Genomic DNA, 12,865 nt, shown 5'->3' with positions numbered 1-12,865 from the left:
GATGTCGATGATAGCAAGTCGAATTCAGGGTATGTGTACACCTTGAATGGAGGAGTAGTGTGCTGGAAGAGTTCCAAGCAAGATATCACTGCTGACTCGACCACAGAGGCGGAGTACATTGCTGCATTAGATGCAGCAAAGGAGGGAGTCTGGATGAAGAAGTTCATCACAGATTTGGGAGTCGTGCCGAGTAACGAGGAGCCGACTTCCTTATATTGCGACAACTACGGGGCGATTACTCAAATAAAGGAACCCGGGTCTCATCATAAGTGTTCTGAGGAGGTTCCAACTTATCAGAGAGATCGTAAACCGAGGAGATGTAGTAGTGGAAAGAGTTCCATCCGAAGATAACATTGCAGATCCACTGACAAAGCCGTTGTCTCAGATTGTCTATGAGCGTCACAGGAGTCTGATGGGGATCAGACACATAGGTGATTGGCTTTAGGTCAAGTGGGAGATTGCTAGTCATAGGTGCCTAGCAAGCCAATCACGTAAGTGATGGCACGTGTGACTTGATACATAATCTTTTTGCTTATTATATTTTGGCGTATATCACTTTATGACAATTGCATATGTGCATATATATATATATATATATATATATATATATATATATATATATATATATATATATATATATATATATATATATATATATATATATTGTGATGTCCTTAGATTTATGCAATGGGAATCGGATCGTGATGAGATCACGATAATGAGATCGATTCACCTTTAAACACATATCCTAAATAATCCCGGTCATAGGTTACTCGAGAAGGACATCGTGATATCCGGATAGACTGGTGTGCTGTATACCCGTCCATATGATGGATGCAGCTAATCTCATAGCTGCTCGTGTAGGGACACTAGGGATACAGTACAGGTGCTCATTGGAGAATGAGTTCACTGATTGATCCGCTTACGGAATGCTGGATGGTTGATGATGCCTTATTGTCAGACAGTGATTCCGTAGTCCTAGTGGTGTATCTAGTCCTTAGACTTGAGACACTAAGGATGTCCTGTATGAGTGCTCCACTCTTTGATACCAGACTTATAGGTTTGGCTGTTCCCAGATCTAGTACAGCTGGTCATTGGGAGTGGTAGTCGACCTTACGAGGGCTATTGAGTGTCAATAGAGGATCATCCACTCTCGGCGTCATGAGAGGAATATCCTATGTGTTCTTGCTCAGACAAATCCCTGGCCAGGATCATTCGGGTTGAGAGAGAAAGAGTTCTCTGGGAGAATCCGATTAGAGCGAGACTCGAGTAGAAACCGTATGGGTCTGACAACACCATGCTTGATATACGGTCTCTGGGATATTAGATGGATGAGGGACTATAGGTACATGGTAACTGAGGACAGACAGGTCCAATGGATTGGATTCCCCTGTATCGTCTGGGGACTACGGCGTAGTGGCCTAGTACGTCTGTAGTCGATGAGTCGAGTGAATTATTACAGAGATAATAATTCATTGAGTTAGAAGGAGTTCTGACAGGTATGACTCACGGCCAGCTCGATATTGGGCCTAGAGGGTCACACACATATGGTAGGCATTGCGATGAGTAGAGGTTCGGATATGAGATATCCGACGGAGCCCTTGTCTTATTGGATGCAGATCCAATACCCACTAGGGAAGGACCCATTAGGGTTTGACACGGGATCTCTATAAATAGGAGGGATTCACAGCCTCATAGGCTAGAGTCTTTGCTTGCCTTTCCTATTCTCCTCTCCCTCTCCACCTCAGAGTAGGCCTGGAGTTTTGAGGAGCGTCGTCGCAACCCTACTGTGTGGATCACAACTAGAGAGGAGGACGCTTGACCTCCTTCACCCTCTCCTAAGGATCTGCAAGGAAACAGGGATATACGATCTCCCTAGGTAACACAATCTTTATATGCAGTTTTGTGTTTTGCGGATTTTTGCGCACCAATCTTCGCACGACGACGAACATCTTTTTGGGAATCGGGGATTTTTGTTTTCTTGTTCTTCCGCTGCGCATATGATGTCGCCCCCCATGATTTCCCAACATAAGTAAAGTAGTTTGCAGTATGTAAATGGCAAGAATAAAATGCAAACTAGAGAAGACGATAGTTTATAGTGGTTCGGTCAATCGTGACCTACATCCACTCCTCCGATTCCTCTTCCGTCGAGGCCACCGGCATCCACTAATGATCTTCCTTTACTAGGCGAAAATCAACCTCCTTCTTACACCCCTCTTACAACCTCTTACAGGTGGTTCACCCTTTTACAAAGATTTCAATGAAAAGAAAGGAGGTGAACACTCAAGTTGTTGAAAACAAGACTTTTCCTAAAGCTTTTCTCAACTTCTAGCTTCTCAAAGGGTTGTAATCTCAGTTGAGATTTGAGGGGTATTTATAGGCCTCAAGAGGATTCAAATTTTGGCTCCAAAATTTGAATTCTCTTTGGTTTCCGAGGCCGGCGGTGCCACCGCCTGTCAGTGTTTGACACTGATAGTGGACTAGCGGTGCCACTGCCCATTCAAGCGATGCCACCGCCCAGTCTAGGCGGTGCCACCGCCTAGGCCAATTCAGCTCACTGGTTGGGCTCCAAACTTGGCCCAAACCAGTCCGAACTCGGGCCCAATTGGCCCCTACTTGGGTTATAGGATTAACACCTAATCCTAACCCTAATTAACATGCTAACTATGAATTTAAAGATATTTTCTAAGCTATTACAAAGTCCGTAAGTCAAGACTTCTTCCGGCGAGCTTCCAGCGAACTTCCGAAGGTTTTCCAATAAACTCTCGGAAACCATTCTGCGGACTCCCGGGATGCTCCTAGACTTCACGATTTGATCTTGGTGAGTTCCAACGAGCTTCTTCGGCAAGCTCCGATCTTTCTCGGAGAGCTCCACGAACTTCCAACGAACCTTCCGGCGAGCTTCCGAAAAACCCTTCGGCAAGCTCCCTACTCATTCTCGGCTAGTTCCGACAGCATTCCCGATGAACCTTTGGACTTCCGTCGAACTCTCGAACTCCCAACGAATCCTTCGCGCTTGACTCTGATACTTTATTTCGCTTTATGTCTTCATCGTTATCGTAGTTAATCCTGCACACACAAGCCAAAACTCTACTCCGATCTAGACAATTATTACAAAGCAAATTGACCTTCTATTGCCTGGCACGTCATTGGTTGGCGCTTCGTTCGATTCTTCGGTGCATCATCCTCTCTCGCGGCTTGTTGCCCAATCAGTGGTTGACCTCTGCAACCCCGATATCCTTGGCGCAATTCCGCTCTTGGCCCGATGCCCGATGTCCGAAGCCTTCTGCCATCCAATATCCTAACGTGATCTCCTCTAACGCAACGTCAATTCTGCTAGTCATAAGTGATTTCCCAACAAATTCCTCCTGCGTCAACTATCTAATCCTGATCGAGTAGACCTGCATCACTCAAAATTCAGTTAAACATCTAAACACAATCAATTAGTTTCATCATCAAAATCTGAGATTCAACATGAGAAGGTTTCGTCGTAGTCAACACCTTGCCTTTGACGATACCCCTTAGCCACTAGCCTTGCTTTATAGGTCTCTACCTTTCCATCTACTCCGGTCTTTTTTTTAAAGATCCACTTGCAATCGATGGGTACAATACCTTCGGGCATATCAACTAGGTTCCAAACCTTGTTGGAGTACATAGAATCCATCTCAAAATTCATGGCTTCTTACCACTTCCCGGAGTCTATACTCATAATAGCCTCCTCGTAGGTCTGAGGATCAATATCCTCAACATCCTCTCCTCTAATATATCCCATATATCTTTCAGGAGGATGGGATACTCTATCAGACCTGCGTAAAGTTGAAACTTGTGTATTAGGTACTTGAACATACTCGGGCTATAGAGTGGAGCTTGAGCTTGGTTCTCCAACCTCGCTCAACTCTATCATTCTCCCACTATCTCCGTCAAGAATATGTTCCTTCTCAAGGAACACTGCTCTCTTAGCTACAAAGATCTTTTGGTCCTCGAGATGATAGAAATAATACCCTCAAGTTTCCTTGAGGTATCCCACAAATTTGCATTGCTCTGTCCTTGATTCTAACTTATCGGGGTTGTGTCTTTTAACGTGGGTAGGGCAGCCCCAAATCTTAACAACCTTAAGATCAGGCTTCTTCCCTTTCCATATCTTATATGGTGTAGACACTACCGACTTAGTTGGAACTCTGTTCAGAAGGTAAGCTGTAGTTTTAAGGGCATATCCCCAGAATGAGATGGGTAGGTTAGCGAAACTCATCATGGACTGTACCATATCTAATAACGTGTGATTTATCCTTTCAGAGACACCATTGAGCTGAGGTGTATAAGGAGGTGTCCATTGGGATAATATCCCATGGTCCTTGAGGAACTGAGTAAACTTTGTACCTAAGTACTCATCTCCTCAATCTGATCGAAGAGTTTTGATACTCTTTCCAGTCTGGTTCTCTACCTCATTCATATACTCTTTGAATTTCTCAAAAGTTTTTGACTTGTACTTCATTAAGTACACATATCCATACCTTGAGAAATCATCAGCAAAGGTAATGAAGTAGGAGTAACCACCAATGGCATGAGTTGACATGGGTCCACATGCATCACTATGTATGAGTTCCAATAGCTCAGTGGCTCTCTCTCCAATTCCACTAAATGGAGAGTTGGTCAGTTTTCCACGAAGGTAAGACTCGCAAGTTGCTTATGACACATAGTCGAATGGATCTAGATATCCATCATTTAGCAACTTTTGAATCCTTCTTTCATGGATGTGACCTAGCCTACAATGCCACAGGTATGCACTGTTCATCTCATCTCGTTTCCTTTTGGACACATTTACATTCATGATATGTGAAATAGTGTCTAGCATAAATAAACCATTATGCAATGTTCCTTTCGTGATGATCTTATCATCTAATAATATCGAACAACCATTGTTCTAAAAAACTAATTTATATCCACTAACTATCAAACATGAAATGGAGATAATGTTTTTTATAATAGAAGGAACAAAATAACATGCATCTAATGTAATAAAAGCTCCACTAGGCAGATGTAGGGCGACCTCGCCAACAGCTACTATAGTAACTTTTGCTCTATTACCCATCTTGAGGTCCATCTCGCTTCTCTCTAGTCTCCTAGGCCTTGCTAAAACCTGCAACGAATTGCATATATGATAAGCACTACCGGTATCCAATATCCATGTGTTATCATAAGAGTTTGACAAATGGAGACTGATCATGAATGTACCTGAAGCTTCATCAAGCTTTTGTTTCGCCCTTTCTGCAAGGTACTCTTTGTAGTTCCTCTTCCAGTGCCCATCTTTACCACAGTGGAAGCACTGGCCTTTGTCCTTTGTTGGGTCTTTCTTAGCAACCTTTGCTTTACCTGGTCTGCCCTTGCCCTTTTCCTTCTTAAGGGACCTTTCTGCTTTCCTTTTCTTTCTGGTCTCACTAGTATAGAGAACTGGCTTCTCTTTCTTAATAGTACTCTCTGCCTCCCTCAACATATTGAGGAGCTTTGGGAGAGTCACCTCAAGCTTGTTCATATTAAAATTTATTATGAACTGTGAAAAGGAATCTGGTAGGGACTGAAGTACAATGTCCACACACAAGTTATTCTCTAGGACCATTCCTAGACCTGTGAGTTTGAGGAACATGGTTCTGAACTGGTGTCCCCTTAGTCATCCTAGCGCGGAAGTTGCACTTGGAGATCTCATATTGCTGAGTCCTTCCCTGTTCCTCAAACAATTTGTGGACATGTAGGAGAATGGATCTGGCATCCATCTTTTCATGTTGTATCTATAACTCAGGAGTCATAGAGCCCAACATAGAGCACTGAGTAAGAGCGGAGTCATCAATGTACTTCACATAGCGAGCGATCTCATCCTCGCTTGCCCCTTCTTCTGGCGTAGGCATCACTGTATCAAGGACGTACAAGATTTTCTCCGCCGTGAGAACAATTCTCAAGTTACGGAGCCAATCCGTATAATTTGGACCAGTGAGGCAGTTGACATCAAGTATGCCACGTAAGGGATTTGAAAGCGACATTTTCTAAAAATAAAGATGCAGCAGAAATGAATAACATGTAGATTTAGCAAGAATTAAACTATCAAGATATGGACTTCTATCTTAATATGCTCCCACTATTTTACTAACGAGTCACGCGACACCCTCAGCACGTGAAACGAAAGTCTCCGGCAGACTTCTAGTGAGGATCAGGATCCAATCAGCATCTTAGTGTAACCTGTTGGGAAATCATTGGGGGGCGACATCATATGCGCAGCGGAAGAACAAGAAAACAAAATCCCCGATTCCCAAAAAGATGTTCGTCGTCGTGCGAAGATTAGTGCGCAAAAATCCGCAAAACACAAAACTGCGTATAGAGATTGTGTTACCTAGGGAGATCGTATATCCCTGTTTTCTTGCAGATCCTTAGGAGAGGGTGAAGGAGGTCAAGCGTCCTCCTCTCTAGCGGTGATCCACACAGTAGGGTTGCGACGACGCTCCTCAAAACTCCAGGCCTACTCTGAGGTGGAGAGGGAGAGGAGAATAGGAAAGGCAAGCAAAGACTCTAGCCTATGAGGCTGTGAATCCCTCCTATTTATAGAGATCCCGTGTCAAACCCTAATGGGTCCTTCCCTAGTGGGTATTGGATCTGCATCCAATAAGACAAGGGCTCCGTCGGATATCTCATATTCGAACCTCTACTCATCGCAATGCCTACCATATGTGTGTGACCCTCTAGGCCCAATATCGAGCTGGCCGTGAGTCATACCTGTCAGAACTCCTTCTAACTCAGTGAATTATTATCTCTGTAATAATTCACTCGACTCATCGACTACGGACGTACTAGGCCACTACGCCGTAGTCCCCAGACGATACAGGGGAATTCAATCCATTGGACCTGTCTGTCCTCAGTTACCATGTACCTATAATCCCTCATCCATCTAATATCCCAAAGACCGTATATCGAGCATGGTGTTGTCAGACCCATACGGTTTCTACTCGAGTCTCGCTCTAATCGGATTCTCCCGGAGAACTCTTTCTCTCTCAACCCGAATGACCCTGGCCAAGGATTTGTCTGAGCAAGAACACATGGGATATTCCTCTCATGACGCCGAGAGTGGATGATCCTCTATCGACACTCAATAGCCCTCGTAAGGTCGACTACCACTCCCAATGACCAGTTGTACTAGATCTGGAAACAGCCAAACCTATAAGTCTGGTATCAAAGAGTGGAGCACTCATACAGGACATCCTTGGTGTCTCAAGTCTAAGGACCAGATACACCACTAGGACTACGGAATCGCTGTCTGACAATAAGGCATCATCAACCATCCAGCATTCCGTAAGCGGATCAATCAGTGAACTCATTCTCCAATGAGCACTTGTACTGTATCCCTAGTGTCCCTACACGAGCGGCTATGAGACCAGCTGCATCCATCATATGGACGGGTATACAGCACACCAGTCTATCCGGTTATCACGATGTCCTTCTCGAGTAACCTATGACCGGGATTATTTAGGATATGTGTTTAAAGGTGAATCGATCTCATTATCGTGATCTCATCACGATCTGATTCCCCTTGCACAAATCCAAGGACATCACAATATATATATGCACATATGCAATTGTTATAAAGTGATATACGCCAAAATATAATAAGCAAAAAGATTATGTATCAAGTCACACGTGCCATCACTCACGTGATTGGCTTGTTGGGCACTTATGACTAGCATAACCTCGAGGGACTCGACCAATCACACTAAGCCTAAAAGGTAGGCAACTCTTACCAATCACAACTCCTTGTGATTCCCGTCCTGTTCGGCCTCCGAATCACCATGGTCTCGAGGGACTCGACCAACCATGATGCTCGGTTTAGTCAACACCTTCGTTACGAGATGAGTCTGATTTGATGATATACCCTCGAGGGACTCGACCAAGCATACCATGCCCTCAGGTCACCGGTGACATCTCTATGTCGTAAGCAAGATAGCGAATCGCGATATAGGTGAGTCTCAAGAGACTCGACCAACTCAACCTACACCGGGAATCGGTTCCTACTTATAACGATGGAAGGCCACATGGGTCAATCTAATTGCCTCACATTTACCGACTTAATATTATCGAGAGAGATGTTTCTATGATTTGGTCTCCTAATATGACATGTCACACATATATATATTTAATATATATCTATATCGTATGTAAATATATATACATATCTAGTATGTGTATAAGCAATCACACCAAATGATCATGGACCACAACCTAATGTGATTAGGCCCGAACCAGTAGGCCTAATCACTCACATCAAGATCTATGTGTGCAACGGTGCATCACCATGCCTTGTGATCGTCCATCTCGTCCTCGTCGGTTCCATCGACATCTTGATGTATCTTCATGCATCGCGATCGTTCGTCTCGTGGGTCCCGCTATCGTATCCATGCTCCCGCTGCACCTCCTCATGTGATTACAACTTAATCATAGGCACGCAGGCCTGACAATAAACAAGAAATATAATGGAGGCTCGCAGACCTTAATAATAATAATCACAAGTACACACATCACACGGTCCATGATCATCCGTTCATACATCATACATCATATGTATAAATAATCATCATCATGTAGGACAACTAGATAATGATAAAAAATAATAATCAACTAAACCTTTTAATTAGTTAGTATTTTATGAAATCAGGGATATATAGGGAATTTCTGAATTCATAGGGGTATTTTCATAATTTGGACAAAAGATAGAAATTGAAATTTCTCAAATTTCGAGGGGCAAAACTATCTTTTGCTTAGAAAACCTTAATGCCCTACTCCCCTTTGCTGCTGTTGCCGCCGCCACCATTTCGAGGGGCAAAACTATCTTTTGCTTAGAAAACCTTAATGCCCTACTCCCCTTTGCTGCTGCTGCCGCCGCCAGCCTGCTGGCGGTGGCCTGCGTGACGGGGCGAGGGCGCTGCCCTCGCCTGCAGGCGGCACGCCCGCAGGCGGCATTGCCGCTGCAGGTGGGAGACCCCGCGGGCACCGCCGCCTCCGTGGGCGGTTCTGTCAGCGGGGCAACGCCCGCAGGCGGTGCTGCCCCTACAGGTTGGCGCCCCTAGGGCGTCGCCGCCTCCGCGGGCGGTTCTGCCTGTGGGGCAACGCCCGTAGGCGGTGCTGTCCCGCCGGGCGGTCGCTCCTATGGGGGGGTTTCGCCCGTTGGAGCAGCGGCGGCAGGCGCCGCAGGCGCCTCTACCCGCGGGCTGCCAGCCCCGCCGGACGCAAGCCTGCTGCAAGCAGGCTGCCGGCCGACTGCTGCAGACGCAGCCCCTGTGCTTCCTGCCTTCGGTTGCGCTACATGAACGTAGATCGAGGGCAGCAACTATTGCTGCCCTTCCTTGTTTTTGCGTCAACGATTTTGACATCAAAATTCTTCCTAAATATAACACACGCAGTTCAAAACCAATTATTAGTACGAACAACCTAGCTCTGATACCACTGTTGGGAAATCTTGTGGGCAACATCATATGCGCAGCGAAAGAATAAGAAAACAAAATTCTCGATTCCCAAAGAGATGTTCGTCGTCATGCGAAGATTGGTGCGCAAAATCCACGAAACTTAAAACTGCGTATAGAGTAGATTGTGTTACCTAGGGAGATCGTATATCCTTGTTTCCTTGTAGATCCTTAGGAGAGGGTGAAGGAAGTCAAGCGTCCTCCTCTCTAGCGGTGATCTACACAGCAGGGCTACGACGACGCTCCTCAAAACACCTGGCCTGCTCTGAGGTGGAGAGGGAGAGGAGAATAGGAGAGACAAGCAAAGGCTCTAGCCTATGAGGCTCTGAATCCCTCATATTTATAGTGGTCCCCTGTCAAACCCTAATGGGTCCTCCCCTAGTGGGTATTAGATCTGCATCCAATAAGACAAGGGCTCCGTCAGATATCTCATATCCGAACCTCTACTCATCGCAATGCCTACCATATGTGTGTGACCCTCTAGTCTCAATATCGAGCTGGCCGTGAGTCATACCTGTCAGAACTCCTTCTAACTCAGTGAATTATTATCTTTGTAATAATTCACTTGACTCATCGACTATAGACGTACTAGGCCACTACGCCGTAGTCCCCAAACGATACCGGAGAATCCAATCCATTGGACCTATCTGTCCTTAGTTACCGTGTACCTATAGTCCCTTATCCATCTAATATCCCAAAGACCATATATCGAGCATGGTGCTGTCAGACCCATACGGTTTCTACTCGAGTCTCGCTCTAATCGGATTCTCTCGAAGAAACCTTTCTCTCTCAACCCGAATGACCATGGCTAGGGATTTGTTTGAGCAAGAACACATGGGATATTCCTCTCATGACGCCGAGAGTGGACGATCCTCTATCGATATTCAATAGCCCTCGTAAGGTCGACTACCACTCCCAATGACCAGTTGTACTAGATCTGGGACAGCCAAACCTATAAGTCTGGTATCAAAGAGTGGAGCACTCATACAGGATATCCTTGGTGTCTCAAGTCTAAGGACCAAATACACCACTAAGACTACGGAATCGCTGTCTGACAATAAGGCATCATCAACCATCCGGCATTCCATAAGCGAATCAATCAGTGAACTCATTCTCTAATGAGCACCTGTGTTGTATCCCTAGTGTCCCTACACGAGCAGCTATGAGACCAGTTGCATCCATCATATGGACGGGTATACAGCACACCAGTTTGTCCGATTATCACGATGTCCCTCTCGAGTAACCTATGACCGGGATTATTTAGGATATGTGTTTAAAGGTGAATCGATCTCATTATCGTAATCTCATCACGATCCGATTCCCATCGCACAAATCCAAGGACATCACAATATATATATGCATATATGCAATAGTTATAAAATGATATATGCCAAAATATAATGAGCAAAAAGATTCTGTATCAAGTCATATGTGCCATCACTCACGTGATTGACTTGCTGGGCACCTATGACTAGCAGAGATGTCACCGGTTACCTGAGGACATGGTATGCTTGGTCGAGTCTCTCGAGGGTATGTCATCGAATCAAACTCATCTTGTAACAATGGTGTTGACTTAATCAAGCATCATGGTTGGTCGAGTCCCTCGATACCATGGTGATTCGGAGGCCGAACAGGATAGGAATCACAAGGAGTTGTGATCGGTAAGAGTTGCTTACCTTTTGGGTTTAGTGCGATTAGTCGAGTCCCTCAAGGTTACACTAAGACGTTGATTGGATCCTGATCTCCACTAGAAGTCTGCCGAAGACTTTCGTTTCACGTGATGAGGGTGTCGCATGACTCGCTAGTAAAACAGTGGGAGCATATTAAGATAGAAGTCCATATCTTGATTATTTATGTTTTATAAAATTTACATGTTATTCATTTATGCTTCATCTTTATTTTCAGAAAATGTCGCTTTCAAATCCCTTATGTGGCATACTTGATGTCAACCGTCTCACTGGTCCAAATCATACGAATTGGCTTCACAACTTGAGAATTGTTTTCACGATGGAGAAAATCACGTACGTCCTTGATACAATGATGCCTACGCTCGAGGAAGGGGCAAGCGAGGATAAGATCACTTGCTATGTGAAGTACATTGATAACTCTACTCTTGCTCAGTGTTACATGTTAGGCTCTATAACTCCTGAGTTACAGAGACAATATGAAAAGATGGATTTCAGATCCATTCTCCTATATGACTGTAAATTGTTTGAGGAACAGGAAAGGACTCTGCGATATGAGATATCCAAGAGCCTCTTCCATGCTAGGATGATTGAGGGGACACCGGTTTAGAACCATGTCCTAAAGATGATTGAGTGGAAAGAGAAACTCACAGGTCTAGGAATGGTCCTAGAGGATAACTTGTGTGTGGACATTATGCTTCAGTCCCTATTAGATTCCTTTTCATAGTTCATAATAAATTTTAATATGAATAACCTTGAGGTGACTCTCCCAAAGCTCCTCAATATATTGAGGGAGGTAGAGAGCACTATCAAAAAGGAGAAGCTAGTTCTCTACACTAGTGAGACCAGAAAGAAAAGAAAAGTAGAAAAGTCCTTTAAGAATGGCAAGGGCAAGGGCAGATCAGGTAAAGCAAAGATTGCTAAGAAAGACCCAGCAAAAGACAAAGGACAATGCTTCTATTATGGTAAAGATGGGCACTGAAAGAGGAATTGCAAAGACTACTCTGTAAAGAGGGCAAAATAGAAGCTTGGAGAAGCTTCAGGTACATTCATGATCAGCCTCTATTTGTCAGATTCTTATGATAACACATGGATATTGGATATCAGTAGTACTTATTATATATGTAATTTGTTATAGGTTCTGACAAGGCGTAGGAGATTGGCGGGATGTCACGAATGGTCATCGCGCACTCGCAATAACTTCGTTCAATTTGTTAGAATCAGAGCGGCACTAAGAGGGGGGGGGGGGAGGGAATTAGTGCAGCGGATTAAAACTTGTAAGTTTGAAAATGATTTCGTAAATGCGTAGAGATTTCGATTCGATAAAGAATGACTTGGTAAAAGTAGCTCGAGTAAAGTAAGGAGATAAAAACCAAAAGTTTGCTACTATGTAAATAACGGTTTCAGAAAGGTAAACACTCACACATTTAAGGAACACACCAATTTAAAGTGGTTCAATCAAATGACCTACATCCACTTGCAAAGCCTTCTTCGATGAGGCTCCCAACTTTCACTAGCAAATCACTTTGAAAGGGAAGGACAAATACCCCTCTTACAACCTTTTACAAGTGGTTCACATTCTTATAGATTTTCAAAGAGAAAGAGGGAGGTGAACACTTAAGCTATTGAAAACAAGATTTGCTAAAGACTTTGCTAAGGCTTTATCTCAATCTCTAACTTCTCAAA

The sequence above is a fragment of the Musa acuminata genome, chromosome BXJ3-2 (assembly GCF_036884655.1).
Source record: "Musa acuminata AAA Group cultivar baxijiao chromosome BXJ3-2, Cavendish_Baxijiao_AAA, whole genome shotgun sequence".
Taxonomy (NCBI): domain Eukaryota; kingdom Viridiplantae; phylum Streptophyta; class Magnoliopsida; order Zingiberales; family Musaceae; genus Musa; species Musa acuminata.
Note: the sequence above shows the minus strand (reverse complement) of the source record.